The sequence below is a fragment of the Gopherus evgoodei genome, chromosome 6, assembly GCF_007399415.2.
Source record: "Gopherus evgoodei ecotype Sinaloan lineage chromosome 6, rGopEvg1_v1.p, whole genome shotgun sequence".
NCBI lineage: Eukaryota > Metazoa > Chordata > Testudines > Testudinidae > Gopherus > Gopherus evgoodei.
The window spans coordinates 25,841,099-25,868,783 of record NC_044327.1 but is presented as its reverse complement, the minus strand read 5'-3'; the positions used below and the strand labels follow the sequence as shown (position 1 = coordinate 25,868,783).

The 27,685-nt window shown below is 40.2% G+C and overlaps 1 protein-coding gene across 41 annotated transcripts in view; it reads left to right on the top strand.

Annotated features, from left to right (window-relative positions):
- The window catches only part of PTPRD (protein tyrosine phosphatase receptor type D), a 1,707,428-nt gene that overhangs the window by 1,073,116 nt on the left and 606,627 nt on the right, over window positions 1-27,685 (top strand). The gene's annotated exons all lie outside the window — the stretch shown is intronic.

The window sequence follows — 27,685 nt, the reverse complement described above, 5'->3', positions numbered from 1 at the left end:
GTGAACAGTTATTTGCCATTTGCCAGTCAGGCTACAAAATGTACAAGCCGGGCCTATGGTGAAGGATAGTCTCTCAATTGTTTGTTTTCATTTCTCTGTTAGAATTATATTATTTAAAGTTTGTTTCTATATTTTATATTTCCTAAATGCTGCAATAAATAGAAACTATAAAGTCAAAACTTAGGTATAATTGCTCGGAGTCCCATTTCTGCCAGGATTGTCCTCAGTTTTTAAAATCAGTCTGCGTGGTGACAGCTTTTAAACAATGTTTTCTTTCCATCACTGGAGGCTGCTGTGTTTATACATTGGCGTTATTATTTTGTCAGTACGATTTATCTGCAGAGAATGTGTTTTCTTCTTGCTTCACTAAGTAATGCACATCTTGACTTTACAAAACAGGAAACTTTTCTTGGGGTGGGATGGGTTCAAGAGCTAACTACTATTTTACCTTTCCATCCACCCCTTAAATCTGTTCGTTTTAAGATAGAAACCAGAGAGACAAATATTAGAAGGTGGTCTCTAGGAGTAACTGATTGGCATATTTAAAATGGGTTGTAGTTGCTTATGAAATATTTGCAGCCTTTAGTAAAAACCAGTTTATTAAATACTGTGTATGGCAATGTGGAGCAACATTATTTTCCACTGGCGAGAATCACTGTATGTCTTCACTGCAATAGACCCCCGCAGTTGGACCATGCCAGCTGACTTGGGCTCTCGGTGGGGTCATGCTAAGGAGTTGTTTAATTGTGTTGTAGGCATTTGGTCTCGGGCTGCAGCCTGAGCTCTGGGACCCTCCCAACTCGCAGAGTGCTAGAATCCAGGCTCCAGTCTGAGCCTGAATGTCTGCACCACAATTAAACAGCCCCTTATCCTGAACCCCTTAGCCTGAGTTATCTGGTGTGGGCCAGCAGCGAGTTTTGAATTGCAGTGTAGACATACGCTAAGAGAGCTGGTCTTTTGGCTTAAGATTTAAGAGTAAATACATTTACAAATATGCATTTTGTTTACAAAGTCCAAAAAAATTACATTATGGGGCAAATTAGGAAGCCCTTGTCCCATTTAAGTTAACAGAAATCCAAACTCATGACTATGAGCCAACTTGCTGTTTGTTTTTGTAAGGCTCTCTGTTTCCTCCAAGTATAGTCATTTCTTCCATGTGGCTGTTCTTGAGAGCCTGCAATTTACTTATTATAGTAAAGTGCACATTATACATAGGAGGGAGTTGATTATGGAGATCAAAGGACATTGAGATGGCAAAAGTGTAGCAACCTTTGGTTGTGTGACAGCCTAATCACAAAGAGCCTTACAGCGAGGGAGCTCTCAAAGTACAATTTAGTAGCCGATAGGGTAGCAATACATCCTATAAGGGTATTAATATTTTTAGTAGCTATTACTTATTTTTTTAAAAAGCCAAACACAAACTAATTCATAAAGCAACCCAGCTGTCTTTCCTTGTGTAAGTAGGATGCTCTAACTGTACACATTCTAAAAATATCGGTTTTGTTTATGATGTCATTATTTTTTCGTGTCCTCCATGAACAAAAGACTTAACTTGTCTTTGAACTGCTTTTGACATGGAATCACTGAAATACCAATGAGTCTGAGTTTAGCTCTTGATGCTGTAAGTAATGCATTTCCATTTCTGTGCCATCATAGTAATGAATCACTATCTTATGCAGCATGCAAGTATTCATCCTCCTCAGGCAGCTATGACATCACTTAGAATACTAAATCTTCATGAAAGTCGATGATGTTATAAAAACTGACAGTTATATTATATACCTTGTTTCCTCATTCCTTTCACTTGGCACAGCATGTTGTGGGCGGGGGGAAGAGGATTCTCTCTGGTTGATGAGGTTTCCTCTGCCACAAGAGGATGTCTTCACTTCAGCCTGCCTTTGATAGATTTCATTTTATATTTAGATTTAAGTGTCCAAGGGAAAAGAGAAATCAGGATCACCTAATCACAGGGAGTCTGGATTGTACATGAATTAAGAAACAAGCAAGGACATTATTTTAACAAGTCAAAAGGTTCTATTATTGCTAATTACCCAAATTATAATTGTCCAAGAGCAAATGAAAGGTTGCTAAGACACACCGTATTATGGGAGAGGGAGCAGGAAAGAAGACAATCAGCACAAATTATTAATAAATCAGATAGCAGCACTAGTATTAATCTAGGCATATGTTATCAGGGTTTCAAAATAACCATGTGTGGTATGAAGATAAAGCAAGGCTTTGTTGAGATTCTGCTATCATTCTGTCTCATCTATCACGAGAGGCCTTTCGTATATGATGGAAATCTGCAATTACTTACTAAGGAAATAATAACCTTCTGGTAAATGGTGAGCAGGTTTACAGAAGTACAGAGATTCCTAGCAGAAGGAACCAGCGTTACCATGCAAACAACTTTGAGTTCTATAGGACAAAGTTGGAACTGTCATGTTCAACTTGGGAAAACGTGATCACCTAGTTATAATAGATTACTTTACTAATTTCCCAGAAGTAATCTCACTTGAATATACCACAGCAGCAACAGTTGTTAGGCACATTAAATCTGTATTTGCATGGCATGGAATTCCAAGAACAGTAATAACTGACAACAACCACAGTTCAAGAATAGGGAATTCCTGAACTTTGCTAACATGCATGACATTCATCATGACATGAGACATATATCTTCCCATATATATTAGAGGCAATGGATTAGCTGAATATGGAGTACATATAGTGAAGAACTTGCTCCAAAAATTAATAACTGCAAGAGAAGATCCACATTTAGCACTGCTCAACTATAGAGATACACCACTGCAATATGGAAAGTCACCTCTTGAACTTCTCTACCTTGCACATATAAATGCTCAAGTACTAGATATAGGACAAAACCAAAGGATGATTAAGGAGTCTGCGATAGTGAAGAAGAGACTAGGAAAGTACAATCAAACAAAATATTACAGTAAAGAAATTTGACTAAAGAGGGCTTGCAATACAGCAGACCAGGAAGATTGCTGAAATGCCCTGAAAGAGTGATCAAGACTTGTTAGCGTTGTGTTGAAGCAAACTGAACAGTTAAGTCAGTTAGTGTATTTGTAATGGTTTTTAATTTGAACAAAAATGCTATTAAATTAGGCTAGAACAGGGCCTCATCCTCCCTGATTGAACTACCTCATTATCTCTAGCTTGCCTGCATATATATACCTGCCCCGGGAAAACTCCACTACATGCATCTGACGAAGTGGGTATTCACCCACGAAAGCTCATGCTCCAAAACGTCTGTTAGTCTATAAGGTGCCACAGGACTGTTTGCTACTATTAAATTAATCAGGGCATATTAAAAGGAGATCTAAAATGGGGAGCTGTCTATAGAATAAGTCCTCCAGGAAGTGTAGGGATCCCAGATTTCCTGTATGCTATATATACAGTCTTTGGTTTCCTGGAACACACTTTCTGCTAGGGGCAGACACAAAGAAGCCCAGGACAGGGCAGTTGCAGACTGAAGCTACACAGAGAGTAGAAAGTTTGTCACCTAATTTCTGAGTGTACTTCCCTTTCATATTAAAGAGTTTATCATGACAATGGTCTGCTCATCAGTGAGATACTGCAATGTATGTCGGATTGGTGAGACCATAGCTAAACACCAGAGATAAAAGAGAAAACTGAAAAATCAGAGCAGGTTCAGAGATGATGATTTCAGGTCTGGCAGGTGCACTTTATGATGAGAGACTCAACATGATAAATTTATTTAGCTTATGAAAGAGTATAGTTGATAAAGAGTAAAGGTACAGATATGTATTTATGCTATGTCTTCTAATATGCGTCTAGTCAAATAGTTCCATACAATACAATTTTATTTTTCTATCTTTCCCTTTTAAAAACAATTACAAACAAAATATTAGAGAAAGGTTGCAAGATTTTTAGTGTGAGTGGGCCCACAATTGTTAAAGTTGCTCACACAAGCCTAACTCTATCTCCTTGAACATATGCATTACATATCCCTTTAAGTTTGATATAGTTTTTAGTTATACAATCACTATAGCTTCATAAATAATATGATATGCTGTTTTATATTTCTCTACATATGTAGGGACATGTACATAAACTCCTATAATACTTTGATCTACTCTATCTATGCCAGAGAACAAATCCGTGGAAGTCATATATATGAAAAGAACCCAGGAAACCATACTTACACATATTATAGCACAGGAAAACCAATACAGAGTAATAGTGAACTTTATTGGCGTAAAAATGAGCTTTGTATTTAACTGCCTCATCTCCTGAAATGCATATGTGGAAGGTTGTTTACCAATTGTAAAGAATGTGTGTCATTTATGGCTGCTGACTGATTTATTAAAATGCATAGCTAGAGAGTTTATTGTGTAAAAAATCTGTAGTAAAAGATCTTAGACCACAAAGTCAATTAAAAAAGTATAAGTACACAAGAATGAAACAAATTACAAGATGCTACACGTGTAGCCACTGTTAATGGTTAATGCATGATAAAATATAGCTTTTCAGCATGTGACCGTGTAACTGAAGGACTGCTTGGTTTATCATAAGTATGCATAAAGGCACAGCATTCAGTTTGCTTGTGCTATCTTAATTTTGTAATTTCCTGATGAGAGGTAAGCTATCTAGCCAAGGGGATTAGCTCTGCCTTCACATAAATGGGTACAACTCCCATTGATTTCAGTGAGAAGTCACCCACTTATGTGAGAGTAGAACTGAAATCTTAGCTTTAGCTTAACATAGTTTGCTTTTATGGATTAAAATGCACATTTTCCACTAAAGAAAATGGCTTCTTTTGAATGTTGCCATTTACTTGCTGGGTAAAAACACTGGGTCAGATCCTCAGATGGCTTAATTGGCACCAACTAAGAATTTGCACCAGCTGAGAATCTAGTCCTCTATTGCTTTTGAAACTTCAGTGTGTGAATTTACCCATGATCTTTAAGGTACAACCATGTTCGATTTGATAGAAATATTACCTCTGTGTTTACCAGACATAAAATTATGTGAAGCTGTGAATCTAAACATGTTTGGGATTGTTACCATACCAGATTTATTAAACCAGTCATTAATGTGCCATTTACTTTTCTGAATGAATTGAACCTGTGGTGACTAAAAAAAAGAGATTATGGTGTAGACTCCAGCAATGAATAGTGTGAGAACCTGCTCCCTTGCTGTGGGCACTGTGTATCTTAATAACAGACTTGAAATTTTGGCTTATTGTTTCCCTTGGTTGGGTGCTGCTATTGGATAAATATATATATTTTTGCTGTAATCACAGACATTATTTCAGCTGATTGCACATCTTAATAATATATATTTTAATGCTTATTTTACTATTTATTCATTTAGAGATCTATTGTTTATTTTCTTGGTGTAAACACTCTGTTCTAGTCTTGTTTAAAAAAGTCTGTTCACTGAGGCAAACAGGCCCTGAATCCTAGTCTGAGCAGGACCTAGCTCAAATTATTATAATTGTTCATTGATAGTTGTCTAGACTGTTCTTTTTTTTAATTCACTTTTGCATGTGTGCTTGGGTAATAAATTGATCAGCACAGTCCAAAACATTAAATAAATCAATTAACTTATATAGTACTAGAACTGACCAGGTGCTATAGTCATGGGCAGTGAGTGAACACCCCTCTTTCAGGGAGGCTAGCCCCACAGTCCCAACCCCTGCAGCAGGAGCACTGAGCTCACTACCCCCCCGTCGCAACCAACCCCGAGCCATCCTTCCCCACCCCACCACCAGAGAAACCCTAGGCCATTCCCAGCCAGTCGGCCAGCTGACCCAAGCCCTGGCCTAAGCAGCCTTAGCTGCACCGGCTGGCCAAACTCAGCCCCTGGCCGGCCGGCTGGAGCAACCCCAGCCCCAGCCTCAGGCCTCCCAGAGCAGCCCAAGCCCCAGCCCCTAGCCGGCCGGCTGGAGCAACCCAAGCCCAGCCCCTAGCCGGCTGGAGTCGCCCAAGCCCCAGCCCGGGGCTGAACCGCCAAAGCAACCCCAGGGCAGTGTCCTGCAACAGCAGCTCCCAGCCCAGTGGTCTGCAGAAGCAGCTCCCAGCCCTTGGCCAGCCCCAGTCACTCCGACCGGCTGGAGCAGCCGCAGCCCAGCATCCCACAGCAGCGGCTCCAGCCAGGGAAGGCAGAGTCTATTATATCTGCCATCCATGGCAATAGCCCAGGTATCTTTATAATCTCCTATTAAGTTTGGATTATTTTCTTGGGAGCCCAATAGACATGATAACTTTCACCAATATCCTAATAAAATGTGCAGACAACCTCAAACCTGCTGCTGCTCACTTCTGTGAGACAGGGGAGAAATGCCTGTTTTTCACCTCCTTTTTACACCTGCTCACACAACGTATAATCTATAAAATATATAATATTTTTCACATTTCACATTTTTTAACACATCCCAGTTAATTACATTAGGTCATGTCAGATCAGTCTGCATTAGTTAATGGAAAACCAGAAAAAAAGCCAAAGAAAAGCTAGGAATAGTCTCACTTTTCAGTATGGGTAGATGCTGCACATACATTGATTATTCAGAGGTATTGCCCGTAGAAAGTTTATATGGGTAACTTGTAGGTAATAGCTGAAAACAGCAGCTACCGGATTAGCTGCCCCTGGCAGTTAATAGAATAATGTAGCTGTTTAGAATCATTACTATATTACTTGAGTCTAACAGGGTAGCATGAAAGAATGGACCAAGTCATTAAAATCAAATCAAATCCTTCTTGAAACTCAGGTCTGTGCACAATCCAAAATGAGCTAAATGTTAAGATTTGAAAGCAGATGGCTAAGGACCTTGCAGTTATGTACTCCATGCTTCTTGTCCCTCCTTTACTTTTCTTGTCTGATATATTTCTTGCCTCTTTCATCACCAACCTGAGATCTGGTGAGTCAGGCCATTCTCCCAATGCCTTTCCTTTCCTGAGTCCATCGTTTGTTCTGTGCTCAGGCTCCTTTGTGTTTGCTGATATTTCAGATTCATCAAAAGGTCACTGCAGGTCTGATAGTCTGTGCTGTGTGCTGTACTGTCTTCAAATCTTGTGTATTCTCTAAGGGCTTCTCTGTCCCAGAATCAATTGTATGCTTCTAATCCAAAGCATTTGGCTGTATTCCTGCAGCTTTGCCAGACGTTCTGAAGCTTTTGAGGCTTCTCCTGCCTAACCTTCTACTTCTCTAAATACGTAATATACTTGGTCTTTTTCGCAAGCCCATGCATCTACAAATGCACGTGCTGCTCCTCCTCTTCCCTCCCTCTATGTAAACCTCACTCTGTAGCTATTAGCCTGTCCAAAGCTTGGAAGTAATACACAACCTTTTCCTAATAGCTTTCTCCTTGTCTCACTTTCCTGTTTGTGTTCCTCTTCCTTTTCCATTCTCTGAGTATAATCTGATTTCTGGATTGTTAACCATGTATCTTTCTATTTCCCTCCCTTCCCTAGTCCATGTTTTGTTACCCCACTTGCCTCTCAGCTGCCTCCCACCATTCCCATCCATATGCAGGTGCTTTTCTGACATGATGTGACAAACTGTTGTACTGGCTGCTTTCTTCAAGGCCGGAGAGGCCTCAAAATGCTTTGTGCACTTCTGGAGCCCAGGAGTGTGAGAGACTGGGGGATAACCCCCACAACTAATGCAGAATATCAGCAAAGCAAGCATACCTGACTGTGGTGGGGGGGAGGGTCAGATAAAAGCAGAAGTGGCATCAAGGCCAGAGAAAAAGAGAAACATCTTAGAAAAGCATGGGGTACCTCCGTGTGCCGTTTTGTCACCTCTCCTGTCCAACGTGTATATTAAACTGTTTCTGGTTTAGAAAGAAAGCACAAGATGCAATGTTTTCAGCATTCTGATGACACCCAACTTAGTCTCTGTCTCATCCATCTTTGATAATGTGGGTTCAGCATCTTAATCAATGACTAGCTGAGACTGGTGCATGGATGAGTGCAAGCTGGCTAATGCTCAACCTAGATAAGACTGAGGAGATGGTGGGCTGCAGGAAGCAGCCAGAGACAACCACAGAAGTAATATACTCCCTCTCTAAAGGACCAATACCTGCAATTAGTTACTAGGGTTCACAACTTAGGTGTGATTCCCTAGCTATCTAGTCTGGATCTAGCCAGAACACTCTCCTGTCTTGCATTTTGGTAAAGGAAGGTTGGATGTCGTGCCCTTAAATTTGTTCAGGAACCCCAGGTTGAGAGCCCCAATATCAAAGAAGATATAACCTCTTGCTTCTAGGGGTGATCCTTCCAAAACAGGATTGAGACAGCCACTGCCTGTGCTAAAGAAAAAGGGCTTAATTCTCCTGTGCTGTCAGTCTGAGAGCACCAGCACTAAATACACTTGAAGTATTATTGTTAAATAAATTATTAAATAAAGGTTAACTATTATACCTTCTTTTTGTGCTGTTGTTCTAACATTTTGGAGCTGATAGTACCTGTTTCACAGGCAGCTAGAAACAAAGTAAAATGTAGTTGTTATATATTATTTGAAGCAAAGACTCAAATGGATTTTAAAGCAAGTGAATGCTTTTGCTTATTCTTAACTGGCTGTTCCCTACTGCCTCCTCATTACTTATACACAATTTTAGAACTCCCATTACTAGTGAACATTTTTATTGTTTTCTCTAACAGCAGTAACACCAATATTTTGATAGTGTTGCACAAAAATATACAAGTCAAAGGTGTTCCTTTTAAAATCTATGTTAATTCACTTTGTTGGTCTGTCAGGGAAATATGTTAGGCATTTGGTTCATTATACGTCAGGTTACTTTGTTTGAGGTTTAAAATTAGCAAGATTATATCACTGTCAAATCTTATCTTTGCCTTTCATTGTGATTTTAAATTTCAGTGGAACACTTTCTTGCCTCATGAGAGTGAATTCCCATGGAAAACAAAGGAGTGGTGCATTGTGATGATTAAGAGAAACATATTCATGAATATAAATATAACCTGCAGTTTCTAATTACTGACATTATAATTAGTATTAACAACACGAATGCCATATTGGCTTAACACTGTTATCATACACAGAGGGTTTAGAAGAATCCTTCACAGCCCTGATGTGCTCTAATATCACATTATACATTATCCTGTCTTCTTGTCATGTGGAATACTTTCTGTCCTCTGACTCTCTCTAATTACTGATGCTAGCATCTCAGAGGGACTTTCTGGACGTTCAAAAATTACTGTATTGTTTTAATTATTCAGTAAAAGACTGATTAAAATGTGGCTGAGAGCAGTGCGTATCTAATTCATAATTACATACATAAATGGAAGCTCTGTGGATTAGACTTCTTACCTCAAGGGATGTAGCTTGAATCCAGCCTGGATCATGAGAAAATTTGTAGTAAAACATCTTTCATAGGAGAAGCTTTCAGTATTTGATGGTTTGTCTCATATCTTGCATTCCTTTAATAATAATAATTAGCAATAAGAAGTTAATAAGACAGTTAACCCAAGCATCTCCCTTTGGAAGTGTATATAATTTCTTGGGGTAGGGGGGGAATATTCTGTTGTGGGGAAGAGGGGTTTCCTTCTTCAGTAGCTGTTCACTGTTAGCACAGCTGTTGTGCTTTATGTGCATACATTGTTTGGAAAAAAGGTGTAAGGTGAGAAAAATCCTTTTGGTGAAGCTATGTCACTCATAGGTTTGAAGTCTGGTCATGACACTTGAATAGCAGGGAACTGCCACTGAATGTATTTACAGCCACAAATGCAACATCAAATGGATGGTAGCACTGAATTGCAAAATTGAAAGCGCAAAAATACATGCTCTGCCCCCTCTCCCCCCACTCTTGAATTCCTCTAATAGAGGTGAAAGTCTGTCATCTGTAAACAAATGGGAGGAATGTCTAGCTTTTCTTCTTACTGTGGAACTGAGACGGAGACGGGGGGAAAAAGTTAGCATAAGGTGTATACTCTTCTAAGACTGTTACAAGACCACCCTACCAAATATTGTACTGGAGTGGGATGTGTGGATGATTACTCTTGGGAGGGTAATAAAGGTTTAGTATTATTAGTACTGAATTTACTGAAACACTATGAAATTTGAGAGGGCTGGAGATGATGTATAATTAAACGTTCAGTTTCTGTTTTAGCCAAATAAATATGCCCAAGCAATAATGTAAGCTGTCTTTCTCCTAACACTTTCCAGTCTCCAAGGTTATTAATTATGGAGACATGGAGACTTCAGATGAGTGCACAAAAGCATGGACATAGATCTGAAGCTTATCCAGACTAGAGAATCGGAATCTCTTGTATCTGTAAAGTTGGGATTGGAAATCTCATGTGCACAGACCAATTATGCAACTTGTGAAAATACACAAAAATATCCTTTATTAATTAAGGATTAAAGCTACATAATTTTTCCCCGTCTGAGTATTAACCTGGCACTTTAAATGTCATCAGGTGGGTGGAGACAATGTGCTCAGCACAGCATCCATGGGGTGAGTCCTTGTTTGATTAACCAGAAGAAAAGGGGTACTTTGGTCCCTTTAAGGGGGCCCTCCCCATCGTAATAGGTAGTAGAGGGGGCATGGAGAAAAGCTTACAAGAACAGAAAAGGGAAGAAGAGAACAGCAGGAAACAGCTGGACCAGGTGAAGATAAAGACATTGTTCTTCCTGCTGACCAGAAGAGAAAGTTTATGTGGAGAGGAGGGGGGTTATTTATACTCCATGTAGACCTGGAAAAGCCCTCTCTTACCTGGATCGAGCTGTCAGCAGCACCCATCCACAAAATTTGCAACAGGATTGGGATTCCTCATGACCCACTGTCAGCATTACACTACTCACATTTTCTTTGTGGGCTGGGAAGGAACTTTTCCCTCGCTGTGAGATTAGCCAAGGCAGGGTGAGGTTTTTCACCTTCCCAACAGCAAGTCTGGGACCTAGTGGGGTGGAGCAGCTGGGTTAGGTGATAATGTTGCTACTGAATATATAAAACTCATGGCAGATGACCAGTGCAGGTATTTGTTATGAAAGGATCCTCTTCTATTTTCATACTCCTCCTTTAGTGAGCATCTGGCTATATTATGGTTGATCAAATACAGGGTGTCCAGTGCAAGACCAGATTGTTGCCTTGGAAGCTGGGGTACACATATTTCTTCCCAAACTTGTGGTCTTTACAGGCTCTAACTGGCTTCTTGGAGCCAGAGCGAGGGGAGAAAGGAAGAAATTTTCTCCAAAACTTCTCTGCAAGTCCCCTACACCTCCCCAGGTGGGTTGATTGGAACTAGAGAAAACTGCCTGCCACATATAATACATGTATGCTTTATACCATGATTTTATATTTTGTCTATGTTTGGAATAAATGTGCTCTATTTCATGCTTCTTAGTTTCTCTCAAAGTGTGTGGTTCAAAATCCATGAAAACGGAAAAGGAAGGCCCATATTGGGTACAAAAATTTATTTAGGTGTGAACTTTAGCTTTACTCACTTGCTGGCCTTTAAAGGGCAAGGTAAATCCCTATAAGTGAAAAATGATGTGTTTTTATTCCTCTGAAATAAACAGAATTACATATCTTAAAATTAACATTCATAGCTCATCCTTACAGTCTTTCAGCTTTTCTACTCCTGGTCCCAGCCAAAATCAGGAAGTGATGTGCTATTTATTTATTTCAATATAACCAATATTTTCCAGGGTGCTAAGTGTTATATGAAGTGTGCACGATTTCAGCTGGATCAGTTCCATAACACTTCTGACCTACCTCCTGTAACATTCACTCAGGCCACGTTGTAGGTCCAACAACGCACCTCATCTGTTACTCCTAACATCTGCCCATTTGTACCACAGCCAGCTCATTTTCTCAAGAAAACATATGGAAGGATAGATGGAGCTTGTAGTGCGCTCTGTCAGACCAAATGAAGAGGTATGTTGCAGAGCTGAAAGCCTTTTGCTGTTAAAACAAGTTGATGAGCTGGTGAAGATATCCGCTGGAGTACCTTAGCTGATTGCAACTCCATGGGTATCGTATCACGGAGGTTGTCTCTAAGGGTACGTCTACACTACGGGATTATTCTGATTTTACATAAACCAGTTTTGTAAAACAGATTGTATAAAGTCGAGTGTACACAGCCACACAAAGCACAATAATTCGGTAGTGTGCGTCCATGTACTGAGGCTAGCATCGATTTCTGGAGCGTTGCACTGTGGGGGCAGCTATCCCGTAGCTATCCCATAGTTCCCGCAGTCTGCCTCACCCACTGGAATTCTGGGTTGAGATCCCAATGCATGATGGTGCAAAAACAGTGTCGCGGGTGATTCTGGGTAAATGTTGTCACTCGTTCCTTCCTCCGTGAAAGCACCAGCAGACAATCATTTCGTGCCTTTTTCCCCTGGATTGTCCTGGCAGATGCCATAGCATGACAGCCATGGATCCCGTTTTGCCTTTTGTCACTGTCACCGTAGGTGTACTGGATGCCGCTGACAGAGGCGGTACTGCAGCACTACACAGCAGCATTCATTTGCCTTTGCAAGGTAGCAGAGATGGTTACCAGTCATTCTGTTCCATCTGTTGTGCCATTGTAAATTGGCGATGAGATGACGGTTATCAGTCGTTCAGTACCATTTGCTGCTGTCATGGGTATTCCTGGCTGACCTTCGCTGAGGTCGGCCGGGAACGCAAAGACAAAAATGGGAATGACTCCCCGGGTCATTCCCTCCTTTATGTTGTATCTAAAAATAGAGTCAGTCCTGCCTAGAATATGGGGCAAGTGTACTAGAGAACCAGTGTATCAGAGAACCAGAGAGCTGCTCCGTGTCAGATCCCACAGAAATGATGAGCTGCATGCCATTCACCGGTGGGTGCCCCTGCAACAACCCCACCCGTTGCTTCCCTCCTTCTCCAACCCTTCTGGGCTACCGTTGCAGGGTCCCCACATTTGTGTGATGAAGTAATAAAGAATGCAGGAATAAGAAACACTGACTTTTTAGCGAGATAAAATGAGGGGAGGCAGCCTCCAGCTGCTCTGATAGTCCAGGCAGGACATTAAATGGTGGAGGGGAGAGGATCCCTGCATCCCGCTGCTATGATAGTCCAGGCAGTACAAAGTCTTTTCTTTAGACGTGAAAGCGGGGTGGCTGATGAAGTTCAGCCCCCAGTTGCTAGGATGAGGACGGTTACCAGCCGTTCTGTACCATCTACCGGGAATGACCGGGAGTCATTCCTATTTTTACCCAGGGGCCCCCGGCCGACCTCACCTGAGGCCAGCCAGGAGCACTCACGGGATAATGACAAGGATGGCTACCAGTCCTACTACACTGTACTGTCTGCCACCGGGGAAGGGAGGGGAGAGGATGCTGCTGTTCATTACCCCAGTACCGCATCTACCAGCAGCATGCAGTAGACATACGGTGACATTGAAAAAAGTCAAGAAACGATTTTTTTCCCTTTCACGGCGGAGGGAGGGGGAGTAAATTGACGAGAGATACCCTGAACCACCCCGGACAATGTGTTTGACTCTACAGGCATTGGGAGCTCAGCCAAGAATGCAAATACTTTTTGGAGACTGCAGGGACTGTGGGATAGCTGGAGTCCTCAGTCCCCCTTCCCTTCCTCCATGAACATCCATTTGATTCTTTGGCTTTCCGTTACGCTTGTCACACAGCACTGTGTTGTGGACTCTGTATCATAGCCTGGAGATTTTTTTCAAATGCTTTGGCATTTTGTCTTTGTAACGGAGCTCTGATAGAACAGATTTGTCTCCCCATACAGCGATCAGATCCAGTATCTCCCGTACCGTCCATGCTGGAGCTATTTTTGAATTTGGGACTGCATCACCACCCATGCTGATCAGAGCTCCACGCTGGGCAAACAGGAAATGCAATTCAAAAGTTTGCGGGGCTTTTCCTGTCTACCTGGCCGAGTTGAGATTGCTTTCCAGAGCGGTCACAGCGGTGCACTGTGGATACCGCCCGGAGGCCAATACTGTCGATTTGCGGCCACACTAACCCTAATCCGATATGGTAATACCGATTTCAGCGCTACTCCTCTCATCGGGGAGGAGTACAGAAACCGGTTTAAAGAGCTCTTTACATCGATATAAAGGGCCTCGTTGTGTGGACAGGTGCAGTGTTAAATCGGTTTAACGCTGCTAAAATCGGTATAAACATGTAGTGTAGACCAGGCCTATGTAGCTGGTGAGAACCAAATCCTTGTAAGGCTCTGATTCTGCATCTGAATCTGCTGATGCAGACCCTTGTGTTTGTATGGGGCTATGGGACAACGTGACCCCACACAGGCACAGGGTTCCACATTAGCAGCTCTGACTGGCCACAGGATAGTTTAATGGAATTAAAATTTAAAAGTAACAGGGATGAGGGTCAGATACTGGAATTTCAGTCCACAAAAGAGCTACATTTGCATCCAGTCATGGGCAGAGGTGCACATTGATTTTTATTACATCTGACCCAGTTAGTTCATTCCTAGCATTATCATAGAGATTTTATACGGTTCTGATCTGATTGTTCCAGGTTATGCTTGTTAAGCACAGAGACTTTGATTTAGGTCTTAAAATGTCTTATCAAACTAGATCCTCATCTATATCATTAAGGATATTCTGATCATTCCTCTCCAGTCATAGATCTTTGATAAAGTGGGAGCTAACCCGAGAAGAAAGAAATGGAAGGGAAGTGATATTTTATTGGAACATCTTTCAAAGGAAAATCTTTCACCATTTTTTTGAGCTCTTTTTTGGTACCAGTGAGTGCAGCCAGACTTTGGGAAAGAAAAACAGATCATACAACATGGAATTTGGACTCTCTCTCCGCATCCCCTGCCTTTTTGCAGATACTATGGGTGACACATTGGAAATATTGATACTTTTTGGAGAGGGTAATCTACAGACAAATTGAACCCTGATTGGATATAACAATGTGTCCATCAGATATGAAGCCAAGTCAGACTACTATGTGATTTCTTTGGGAGGAGAGAGATATGGGCAATTAGGGTGTATTTTAAGAATTGTGTATCATATTTCTCTAAGTCATGACCTTTATATTAAAAGAATAGTCAGTACAAACCATTTCTATTTTAGTTTTGTTAATCCCAAATTACCTTTTTAATAAGTTAGGGAAGAAGGAACAATAATTTATAGAAACATTATAGTAAATCTCCTTGGGCTGCGGAATTTGCTACTTACATACATGTTGTGGTTTTGGGATTGGGAGTAATTAATTCTTTCTCCCAAATCAATGTCAATACAAATAAATCTGAAGTAAAAGTCTATAGAGTTAATAGTAGAAAATAAATGCATATATCATAGGGTGAGAATAATAGCATGGGGGGGGGTTCTATGTGAGTCTTAAATAAAATAGAAAAATAAGAACAAACCAAAGCCTGATAGAATAAACTGTTAATACTTTGACCCTCCCTTTCCCCCACTCCTGCATCATTGCTTGGTTAATCTTGTCACAAATGTCTAAGTTTTGAACTAGCACTATGTAGGGTTGCCGCCTTTCGAATAGCTGGCAACCGGACTCCTGAAGCCCCACCCTAGGCCTCACCTCTTCTCCCCAAGGCTCTGCTCCGTCACTCACTCCTCTTCCCTGCTCCCCCTGTTGCTCAATGGATTGTCTCCATCCCTCTCCCCCATCCCCAAGTTAAGCTTCTTCTGCTCCAGGGCCGGGACAAGAGCTGCTGTAGCCTGACAAGGAGCCTGCCTGCAGATAGGAGGCAGGCTTGAGCGGGGGCTGGCGTGGGTTAATGACCCAGTGCCTCCCCTTGCCCCATGGTAACTAGAATTTTGGAGTCCGGTCAGTACATCTGACCAGACGCTGCCAGGTCCCCTTTTCGACTGGACTTTTCAATCGAAAACTGGGCACCTAGTAACCCTAAACAGCACCCAAACACATAGGCCAAAAACTGGACTGTCCAGGTAAAACTCAGATGAGTGGCAATCCTTGTTGTGTAAGGTTTGTATCATTGGAATCCCACTGGCTTTACTTGGAATAATGCACATGAACCTTAGACGACTTCTAGAAATGTAGACCTCCAAATGTTCTATTTAGCTGCTTTTGGGTGAAGCTGATAAAAGGAGTATTGACACTGAAATACATAAATATCTTTTGTACTGAACACAGGTGCCCAGATAATAGAGAGATTTGCAACGTACAAATAAAGTGAACCAACACTCTGCGTGGCTTTGTATGAGGGCTGGGAGACAAAACTGCACATTGGACAAATGTTGATGTCGAAGATCAGCTTGTGTGAAAACGATTTCTAGTGCAATATTGTCACCACTGTGAAATTCCATATATTTTAAATGTTGTTCAGAAGTTCCATGGCAGATAATGTGGACAGTCTTATAATATATTAATTTTGTTGTGAACAGAACACAGGAAGGATAGGACAGCACATAGTGTCTCCCACTTACATTAATAATATATTTATGGAACCATTCATATGGGCCTATACATAGAAAAACACCACGGCAAGTGGGGAAGGAAGTGGCCAGGACACACGAACTCTTTTTGTTGCTGTAACTCCAAAACCAGTGCAGAAATCTGTTCACAAGATGCAGTAGCCGGTAATCCTAAACAGGTGCTCTCTCTCCCAGAAGGTTCTTATGTCTCGTCTGTGGCTGGCCTATCTACAGAGGGATGCTGTTGATCACAACTGAGGGCTCCTTTGCAGACTTGTCAGTTCTGAATGACACTAGCTGGTGATTGGGTCCCAGGCCAAAACTTTCAAAAATGGATGCCTAAAGGTAGGATCCTAAATTGCCATTTAAGCATCTAAATAAATATCCTGATTTCACAATTCCTGAGCACCCAGAATCTTCCATATTCTAGGTGATCAGCATTTTTTTAAAATCATCTTATTTCTTTAGATGTCTACATAGGGATGTAGGAGTCTAACTTAAGTCTGACCTTAAGTCTATGAATATATAAATCTTGGCCTTGGTGTCTTACCATGCCATCAGTTAGTTCCTCCTTTGCCACTGGCCAGTCAAGCCATTAATCTTCCTGGGTCCTGGTGTTCAGACCAGGAGAGTAAGCCTCTCATTTATACGCCACCAAATAGAATTTAAACTGAAGCAAGATTTCTTCAGTTCCAATTATTTGTGGATATGGGAATTATTTATAAAATACTAATACACATAAAATTACCATGAAGGAATTCCTGTGATTCGGTATTATGAATAACGATGCAAATTCACTTTAAATACTTCATTTATTCATATAAATCCTTATTAATGACCAGACAGCTACCCAAATATGACTGTTTCTCATTCCAAATTGTTGATTTAAAAATAAAATATTGAATAGTCATACTTTGAGGATTTTTTTCCTTGAGAAAAATATCAATTTCTGTTTAAGTTGTCCCTGCAGGACATGAGTTAACCATTTGCACACAGCGAACAGGGGATATAATGAACAGAAAGAACCATGAAAAAATCCCTTTTCTGAGAGCATCAAGCTTTTTTTAAATATTACCAATACATTCTGAACATATGCCTCAGAAATGGAAATGAACTTATGGAATCAGCCTCTATGTAATTGGTTCTTATCCAGGGTGTATAATTTTAGACATTTTTACTGAGACATTTTTCCTTTCCTTCTTTTGTTTATGAAGGAAAAAAAAGAAAACGCACACATTTAGTCAGTAGCCTTCTGTTATAGAAAATTTTAGGCTTCATTGTCTCTCAAGCAACTCTCTTTTTGCTTTGCTGTGTATATATTTTGTTAATCTTAAGGGTAAATTTAGGTAATCTAGTTGCAGAGGGTTTATTCTGAGTAGCCCCGTTATTAGCAAAAACATCTATCGATTTGTTTTCAGCAAAGAAATGGCTTTGACATGGAGTCTTGATTGGCTGGTTTGGAAATCACAGGTATCTCCTGTTTAAGGACAAAATGACTATTAACTGAGGGGCTTTGTGCCATGTAATAGATAGAAATGAAATGAACTTCATTAAAAAAAATCTCTATTGAGTGATACCTTCACAGCTTACAGCACAGGGGAAAATGGAATATTTCCGCCACCATTTATATATAATTTAATAATCAAATTTTCATCACCTGGGAGGATTTTTCACCCCCCACCCCCAATCTCCCTTTCTGCTTCCTGTGTCTCCTGATAAATCATTGGCAAAATGGAGTTCCTCTCGCCATGTCCCACCCTACCCCACCCCACTCCTGCAACCTCTAAAGGGATTTTAAGAGATTAATACAAGTTTTAACTTGTTCAGGCTATGGCACAGCTTCCAACAGTAGGCTAAGAATCTTTGTGGTTATGGCTGAACTACTTGGGTCTTTAACCCTGAATGCCCACCTTTTAACTGATGCTGTGGAAGGCGAATGAGAGAATTTGTAATGAAGTAACAGCTATTCTTGCAAATGGTGCCCTGGCCTGAACCCAGTAATGAGCTTAACACCTGGCAGACAATGTGAATGGCCCTTAGAAATGAGCTCATTTTGGTTTCATTGTTCCCTGTGCTATGGAACAACACTTGAATTCAAAAGAAACCTATGGTGTTTCTACACACATGCATATTTTAGCTCTGAGCTACTATTTTTACAGTACAGTGTACTTACTTACAAAAGAAGAATTCCATCTTCTTTGTGCCACAAAAGGCACATTATAGTCCACTACCTCCCCACCAAAAAGATGAACTGTTAGCTTGAATTTTAGCTCAGAATTAGTCCCTATGCTCAAATATTTTCACTTCATTTTGTATCCAGTAGCTGTAAGTCTTCCAAAACCATTGTTGTTTTTATTATTTTATTTTTATTTATTTTTTTATTTTACCCTGAATTTAGGAAAGTTCCATATTTCCAAAAAATTAGGTGGGATTATATTTGACATTGTGCTTTTATATCTCATTCTACACAATGTTCACAGGCCTATTAAAGAAACAATTACAGAATCGCCAAATGCCAAAAGTTTAGGATGGAAAATTATAATACTGGTTGCAGACAGGTAGTTAGAAATTTCCCTCTATATTCACTGAAACTCAGCTAGATTTTTCCAATATGTTTGTGCATTGCATTCTTAGTAGAGGGAAGTGTGAGTCTTATAGAATATAGATAAATATCTGGGATGGGGACCTCAAATTGTTTGAAAAAACTAACTGGTATTAAATTGTATGCAATGGGACTGACTAAAGCAGTCCTTTTGTAAAGTAAGATACATTTGGTGGAAATTGGAGAAGGTCAGTGACAGTAGATTGTATTGATGCAATCTATTTCCCTCCCCCACTATTTCCCCTTCCTCCTTAGCACTGCTGGGAGTATCAAAACAACAGCTTCTAAAAATCAGAATTCAAGGTAATGAAGTAAGGCAATGGAGCTGTTACAACAGATAGCATCCTTATTTAGTCATTTTAGGGGGAATTGTTACATCATCTAGAGGCACTGCTGCTTCAGGTATGTGAATTTCTTTATGTCTGTATAAAGGTGCCGTATATAACAAAACGTGTGCACATGTGGTATTCTTTTAATCAGAACATATCCAAGACCTGTTTAATTAGTAGCAGGAATACCAACTATTGAGGCTTGAAATCTAAAATCTTATGCAGCAGCCTATGACTGTTCTACTTTCCAATTATAGAGAACATTTTAAGCTTGTTTACTGTCTTTTTTTCAAGTTAACAGTTTATTGTTCACTTGCCTGCAAAGCTGGTTTGTGTGTGTGCACGTGTTTGTTTTTTGAAGGTGGAAACATGAGGATTATTTTTCATATGCTTTGTTTGTGTCAAATAATGCTTGTAAAATAAAAATTAAAAAAATACAAGTTGACTGGTAGGCTATGCATGAAGTTTTGAAAGGAAAAACAATATTCAGGGAAGATTCTAGGAATGCTGACATTCATTATTTTGTAAAGTTTCAGAGTAGCAGTCATGTTAGTCTGTATCTGCAAAAAGACAAGGAGTATTTGTGGCACCTTCGAGACTAACACATTTATTTGAGCATAATATTTCATGGGCTACAGCCCACTTCATCAGATGCATAGAATGGAACTATGCATCTGATGAAGTGGGCTGAAGCCCACAAAATCTTATGCTCAAATAAATGTGTTAGTCTCTAAGGTGCCTCAAGTACTCCTGTTCCGGTATTTTGTAAGCTACCTTCAGAATGTGTTCTTAATTCTATTTGTGTGTGTGTGTGTGTGTGTGTGTGTGTGTGTGTGTGTGTGTGTGTGTGTGTGTGTGTGCGCGCGCGCGTGCTAAAACATTATAACCAGCAGCTTATTGGTCAAATGGACACATTTTGAAATGAGAGTTATTTTACTATTTTATGACTTCATCAGAGTAGTAAACCCGATTAGTTAGGATGACTTTAATAATGCTGATCACTGATATAAGACAAGATTGTGAACCCATTATTCATATCAGTGAGCAGTTCTTCACCAGTAATAGATTGAACAGGGTTACTGGGATGAGTAAGTACTCATCAATGTGAGTAAGGGGTTTGCACTCGGACCCATAGGGCTTTATGTTTGCAAATTCTGTCTGTATGTTAACTGATGCTCACAGAGCCCCAAGAAAGTATTGTGGTGTAGATAAGATATGTTCCATTTGCAAATATGGTTAATAAATTATAGATCTTATAAACTTCTTATAGATACAAATACATCTGTAGAAGGAAAGTAAAGTGGAAGGATGATCCAGTGGTTAGGGCACTAGCCCGAGCCCTAGACAGGTTCAGTTCCCTGCTCCATCATAGACTTCCTGTGTGACCTCAACAACTCACTCAGCTGGAAGGTGGAATTTCCAGCTCAAGGAGACATACCTGTCTGCACTAGTTATGATTGAGCTAGTGTGCTAAAAATAGAAGTGTAGCCGGAGCGGTGGGAGAAGATCATCCGGAGTATGTATGTGGTGTCAGATTAGTATATAGTCGGGATGGCTCACGCCACCACAGCTATCCTTCCATGTTTAGTGCATTAGCGTGATGAGAGTTAACTCAGGCTGTCTTCTTGAGCTGGAAATTACACCTTCCAACTCTAGTATAAACATATCCTGAGTCTCTCTGTATTCTATCTGTAAAATTAGGATAATAGTACTGCCTAACCTCCTCACAGAGGTGTGGCAAGGATAAATACATTGAGGATTGGAAGACACTCAAATACTATAGTAATTGGGGCCATGTAAGCACCAAAGATTGATAGATAGAATGGGTTGTAAGTGATCTTTTGGACCGTGTAACAATTGATTAACTGTGTAATAATAACCCACTACCTTCGGACCAGCCAAAATACCTAGTAACCATTTATTATCCCTCTCTAAACTATTTGTAAATGGGACCTTAAAATAAAGCGTGATGGATAATTCTATAGATGAGGAGGCTGACACAGAGACAGTTAAGTAATTAGCTCAGTGCTACAATAAGACTGAAGCAATGTCAAAATTGGTGTTCCTGGCTCTCTGCCTTATGTTCAGTTCTCTAGACTATACTGCCACATACTGGCATTAACTTTGAATTTATAGTTTAAAGCCCCTTTTCCAAACTGGTGGAACATTGTCTTATTCAGCTGATGGGACATGCTAAGCTTCCATTTTCAATGAATGATTCTATTTTTTGAATTCACTCAGAAAGTAAGATGCTGAAATCTTATGTTTTCCAGGAGTTATTCTTATGACAAGTACACTTAAGGTGATGACCCTAAACTGAAAGACGTGCTCTGAGACCTCAAGGGTTACTTACATGTCTCTGTAGCATCATTTCTAAACTAGTGCACTCTAGCTGACCCTTCTCTTCATGTCTCTGTCCCCATACAGTTCCAAAGCCAAGTTAACGAACTTGAGCTATCTCTATATTAGAGGGGTAGCCTCGTTAGTCTGGATCTGTAAAAAGCGACAAAAAGTCCTGTGGCACCTTATAGACTAACAGACATATTGGAGCATGAGCTTTCGTGGGTGAATACCCACTTTGTCAGATTAATACCCACGTCATCTGACGAAGTGGGTATTCACCCACGAAAGCTTATGTTCCAAAACGTCTGTTAGTCTTTAAGGTGCCACAGGATTCTTTGTCGCTTATCTCTATATTGATGCTTAATTGGCATTACCAGAGATTGATAAATATAGACCTATTAAATTTCTGTCATTTTGATCACTTTGATATTTCTGAGTAGTTTTCTTTCTCTACCCACTTGGTCTGAGCTAAGTATTTGCCGGCATAGTTCCAACTTATTACATTATAATACCATGGATGCTTTACTGCTTGATTCAGACAACAAAATTATGTACCAGAGGGAGGAAGCATTATGAAATAGCACACCAATTTAATGCCCCAGAAAACTTAGATTTCACAGTATCATGCTCTCAAAGCAAAATAAAACCAACATTTGCAGAGGAAAAGCATGAGAATGCTTCAATTGTTATATAGCGGGAAAACATGATCAGCATGTGGGAATTGTGTTCATATATAAATATTAAATACCAAAAACCTCTATGTAAATATCAGAAAAGAGTTGACTTGAACTGATAAGATCAAGGAATTTTGTGTTAAGGCAGACATATCTTAGCTCACGTTCCTATGCAAGAAAAGTGGTGGGGTGGGGGTGATAAAGTGAGGACAGAGTGCTAGTGTTAACTTTGAATTTTGTAGATTTTTTTTTCCGGTTTGTCAGATCCTTCATGGCATTTAAAAATAGTTTCTGGTATTTAATTTCCTTGGTGGTTTTCTTAAAGTAAATCTTTCATGGAAGGTTCTACAGTTACTGTATTATTTATCTGGAACTATTCTCCCAAGCTGGTCTTTTGGATACATATATAATTAGGCAGTTTTTTAAAACTTGACTTTTATTAAAACATGTTTCATTTCCTCCTAAAGATTCTGGTCTCTTGGGTAAATCATTAGGCAGATTTTTAAAAATCTGTATTATTGACCTAAGTGAACATATATTATGCACTTTTATGAAATACATAATTAGACATTTAAAGAAAAGTATGTATCAACCTTATGGACTGCAGTGGCTTACAGTGTAATTAAGATGAATTTAATAATAGTCTATAGCCATATAAAACCATGATTTTTTAACCATAACATCATGGCCATTGCCAAAAAAATATAAAAATCAGTAAGACCATAATATTGTATATATAACTTATTACCCAAATGTAATTATTCTAAATTGAGTAAGAATTCTTTGCACTGATAGAGTGCCTTTCATCTAAGAATCCCAAAGCACTTGATACACATTAAATAATTAAGTCTCGCAACACATGTGAGGTAGGTACTTTACAGATGGAGAAACTGAGGCAAGGAGGAGTTAAATGACTCGTCCAAGGTCACACAGTGAGTCAGTAGCACAGCTGAGAGTAGAATTTGGGAGTCCTGGTTCTCTGTTCTAACAACTAGATCACTTTTTGAGACTTTTTTTCTCATTATGAAAGTTCAAGAGTAGGGGCCCATTTGCCTTACTTCTCTTTTGCCTTTTTTTGTTATTTTACATAATTACATCTGACATAAAAAAGTATATGAGAAAATACTAGCAACTTTAGAATGTAAAATAAAACTCGTAACTCTTTGGAGATGATATACAAACATAGGAAGCGCTCGTTTGACTGACAGTTTTGAAAATACTCTTATTCTTTACCACAAACAAATTTCTTGTTTTTCTTCTCAAATTCTAGCTGCTCCTTCATAGTTACAAACATTTGACAAATTTTGTCAGGGACAGTGTTCCAAATAAGCAGAGGTTCCTGAGGCTACTGACTCCTATTCCCACCCCTTTGCTGATTACCTCTTTTCTCCCTTCCATGCGGCTGCTTTCTCCCATTGTTTTCTTTCTCACTCCGCTACTCTTCTCAGAATACATGTACCGGTTCTTTAAATCAATGGAAGAAAGCCAGGGAGGCAGGAGTTAAGAAAAAATAGCATGTGATCATGTAATTAAGGACTGTCATAAAGCATACACACAAGGAGGCCAAATTAAGCTTGCACAGTCATTCTTAATTCTGGCATTTCCTAACTTTTGAGTGCTTGACTTTGCAACTTAATGCTCTTGTAAGGAAAACAATTAATATGTAATTTCCTAGATTTTTAAAAAGCAAATTTGAAAAAAAAAGAAATTTCATCTTGTGGAATCACCTCAACACTCACATGGTTTATCAGGGGAATTGGAACCTTTGGATTGGCAGCACAGACCTCGGCCACTTGAGCTAACAAATAATTGATAGTAGGACATTGTTAATAATATTGCTTAATGCACTCCTGGAAAGTGTTCAGAAGCTAAAGTGATAAGTGTAGTATGAGAACCTATCTAGAATAGAATAGAATCCTCTATATGGACCAGCCACTAGAGAGGGATGAGATACACACTTCATCGGTGTGTTCACAGCTATTTGCTGAGAGCAGAGGAATATAGACTCAAGAATCTTGGGTTCTATTCAAGGTCATGGAGGGGGAGTGTCCTGTAGAGATACCAGATCTGCCAGTCTGTGTTTCCTACAAGCAGAGCCGGTGCTAGGCATAAGCCGACTAAGCAATTGCTTAGGGCTCTGAGCAGCTCAAGAGAGTCCCCTATTAATTATTAGTATGTGTTAGGATGGAGATGGGGAAAAAATATTCCTGCTTAGGGTCCCCAATGGGCTAGTACTGGCACTGCAACAAGTCTGACTCCTTCTGGCCCAGTCCTGTCTCTCCATCACACACTGCTCCTTGTCCCAGGCTCTATCCCAATGGCCCTTTGTCCCAGTCTCCCCATTCCAATCTATTGCCAGTGCTGCCTCACCACTCTATGCCCTGGCTCTTGTCCCCTGCTGAATTCAAATCAGGCAGCTTCCTCCACTATCCTATTTGGATGCCAGCAGAGGGAGCATTGAGAGCTCAACAGAGAGCGTCTCCTGGCTGTCCATTCAGGTGCCTGGCCCTGCACCGCACAATAACTGGGAGCAGCAACTGCAGGAAAAGTCCTGCTCAGCCCCTGCAGCCCTGGATTGTAGTGCAGGTGGAATCTTCAGATGTCAAACTCGTATCAAGACTACTAATCAGATCCAGAGGCTTATAGCTTGGCCAAATATGTGGGGGCCTATTTCCACAGGAACAGCAAAAGGCACATTCTTGACTCCAGAGGCACTGGAGGCAGTCGTCAAAATCCCAGCAAGAATTTTTTTTAACATGGACAAACTACAGTAGTATATTTTCCCCTAATCATGTTCTCAGAAATGGCTGAGCCACTTTTGCTGCCACTTTCCAGAAAATCTGAGCCTGAGACAGCTACACAGCATGAAAAATTTCAGCCTCAACAATTAAAGGTTGGCAAATCTACAACGAATTGAAAACAGGGTCTGCTAATGGGAATACCAGGCTACTATAACTAATAAGTGGAGCTGGTAAGGGTCAAACTGTACCTGGGCCTGTGTCAGTGTTGAAAGGCCAGGGGAGGATCAGGGAAGGTCCAAGCTAGCTTAGTGGAACTTCCTTCCACCCTTTGCAGAAGACAATGAGGCGCAGTCCTTGTGCTAAGGGACTGCAAAAACTGAAGCTAGCACCCAGAGAGGACAGAATAGGGCAAGGCCTGGCTCAACCTCATGGGTTCAGGAGGAGCATCTGCTGTGTTCGACAGGAGGAATTACTCTGGAGAATGCTTCCCCACTTAAATCAGGCACAATGACTCTGGCGCTGGGGTGGTTAATCTCTGCACCTCCCAATATAAAGGACTGTGCCTTAAAATCACTATCTAACCCAAAAGATTTGGGGCAAGATTATCCTGTCTTACATTGCCCACTCAGGGGACACAAATGAACTTCTAACTGCCCTGCAGGTGCTATGCACCTGGTGGGTCCCAGCACAAGGATGGATGAGCAGCCTGTGTGGGACTGCTGCTCCTTCTCCTGCACAGGTGGGGTGGACAATGGACAGGCAAGAAGGGGACAAAGACAAATTGGTATAGAAAAGAAGCAGATAGATTAATGACCTAGTCACAACTCCTTTCCTAGTCTGCTCCTGGAACAGCCCACCCCTTCCTGGGAGCAGATTGTAAACGTACTTGTAGCCTTTTGCTTATACAGTAACTCTTCACATAACATTGTAGTAATGTTCCTGGAAAATGCCACTTTAAGTGAAACAATGTTAAGCGAATCCCATTTCCCCACAAAAATTAATGTAAGTATGGGGGTTAGGTTCCAGGGAATTTTTTTTCACTAGACAAAATACTCTCTCTCTCTCTTTTTATATATACACACGGACACATACAGTATAAGTTTTAAACAAACAATTTAATACTGGCACACGATGATGGTTGTGAGGTTTGGTTGAAGTGGTGAAGTCAGAGGGTGGGATATTTCCAGGAATCCCTTGCTGCTAAATGATGAACTAGCAATTGGCTAAGCCCTCAAGGGTTAACTCGTTGTTAATGTAGCCTCACATTCTACAGACAGCACAAATGAAGCAGGGAAGACAGCATGGCAGACAGAGAGACGCACACTGTGTGTATGTAAGAGAGAGATGCACGTTGCCCCTTTATGTACTTGGCCTTGTTAAGTAGATCAGCAAGCTGAGACTGCAGCTGCTGCCAGGAAGCTCCCTCTGCCCTGAGCCCTGTCGTGTCCCCGCTGCTCTATAAGGAGAAGGGGTAAGTGGGGAGCAGGAGCAGAGGGGAGGGAGACACCTTGACATTAGCCCCCCCATTGAAATATGGCTTGTGCTGTAAATGGTGCCATATTTTTCTGCAAGAAGTCAAGCACAAAAGTTTAGAATGTACTTCACAGCTTTTACATTGCATGTTTTTGAAGTGTTCTTCCTTTAGAATGAAACAACATATTTGTTTCTACTGTTTTCATGAGTTCATCCAAGTAATGAGCCTAATGAGTCAGAATGTTTTTGGTAATAACAAATAGCACTTCTGTAAAACTTTACAATTTCAAAGCTCTGTACAAATGCTACCTAATGCTATTTAGAAAAAGACTGGGGCATGATGCATCATCTATACAGGAGAGGATGGATAGGAGATGGAATAAAGAGGAGATACACCATTAAATAGCTTTTCTGACCTCATCTGACTTATTTCTTCTCCCGCAGTGCTACATTTTCATGTTATCTAGGATCACTATTAAAGCAAAGTGACTGACTAGAGAAGTTTTAAATAAATAAATAAGTTTGGGGGTGTATATTTCATGCTATGATATAGATAATACACTTTTTAAAAGCAACCTGCAGGTGGTCCTAGAGCTAATGCAACTGAATGGGAAATAATACATTTTAAAACTCTTGATTTTCTGGGAAGCATGCACTGTGTAATACTCTGATTCTGCAAACACTTCTGTGCATCCTTAACTTTATAACCATGAGCAGCCCCATTGCTCACAGTACTAAAGTTAAGAATGAATATAAATGTTTGCAGGATCAGAACTTAACAGCTCTTGGGTTAAGACAGGGAAACATACAGGTTTTTTCTGGCTATTTTAAAGAAAATATTTTTGAATATTTAATTGGTAAAGAGTGTGATGGAAATGAAGAAGGCAAAATGATGGAGCAAAAAGAAACACAGTAATTCTTTCTTTGATTAATGCATAAGGGCTTTTTTTCTGCTCATTTTGGCTTTGACCTAAGAAGCAAATGTGTATTTTTGATTATTTATGTCAGCAATATGTATGTAAACTGAAGTTTTGAGGATTCCCCCCCAATCATCCCCTTGCTTTATCATATTTTGTAATTAGAGAATCTGTAATGTTTTGATAATACAGTAAAAATATAATCAGAACATGTGTAATCTTTATTT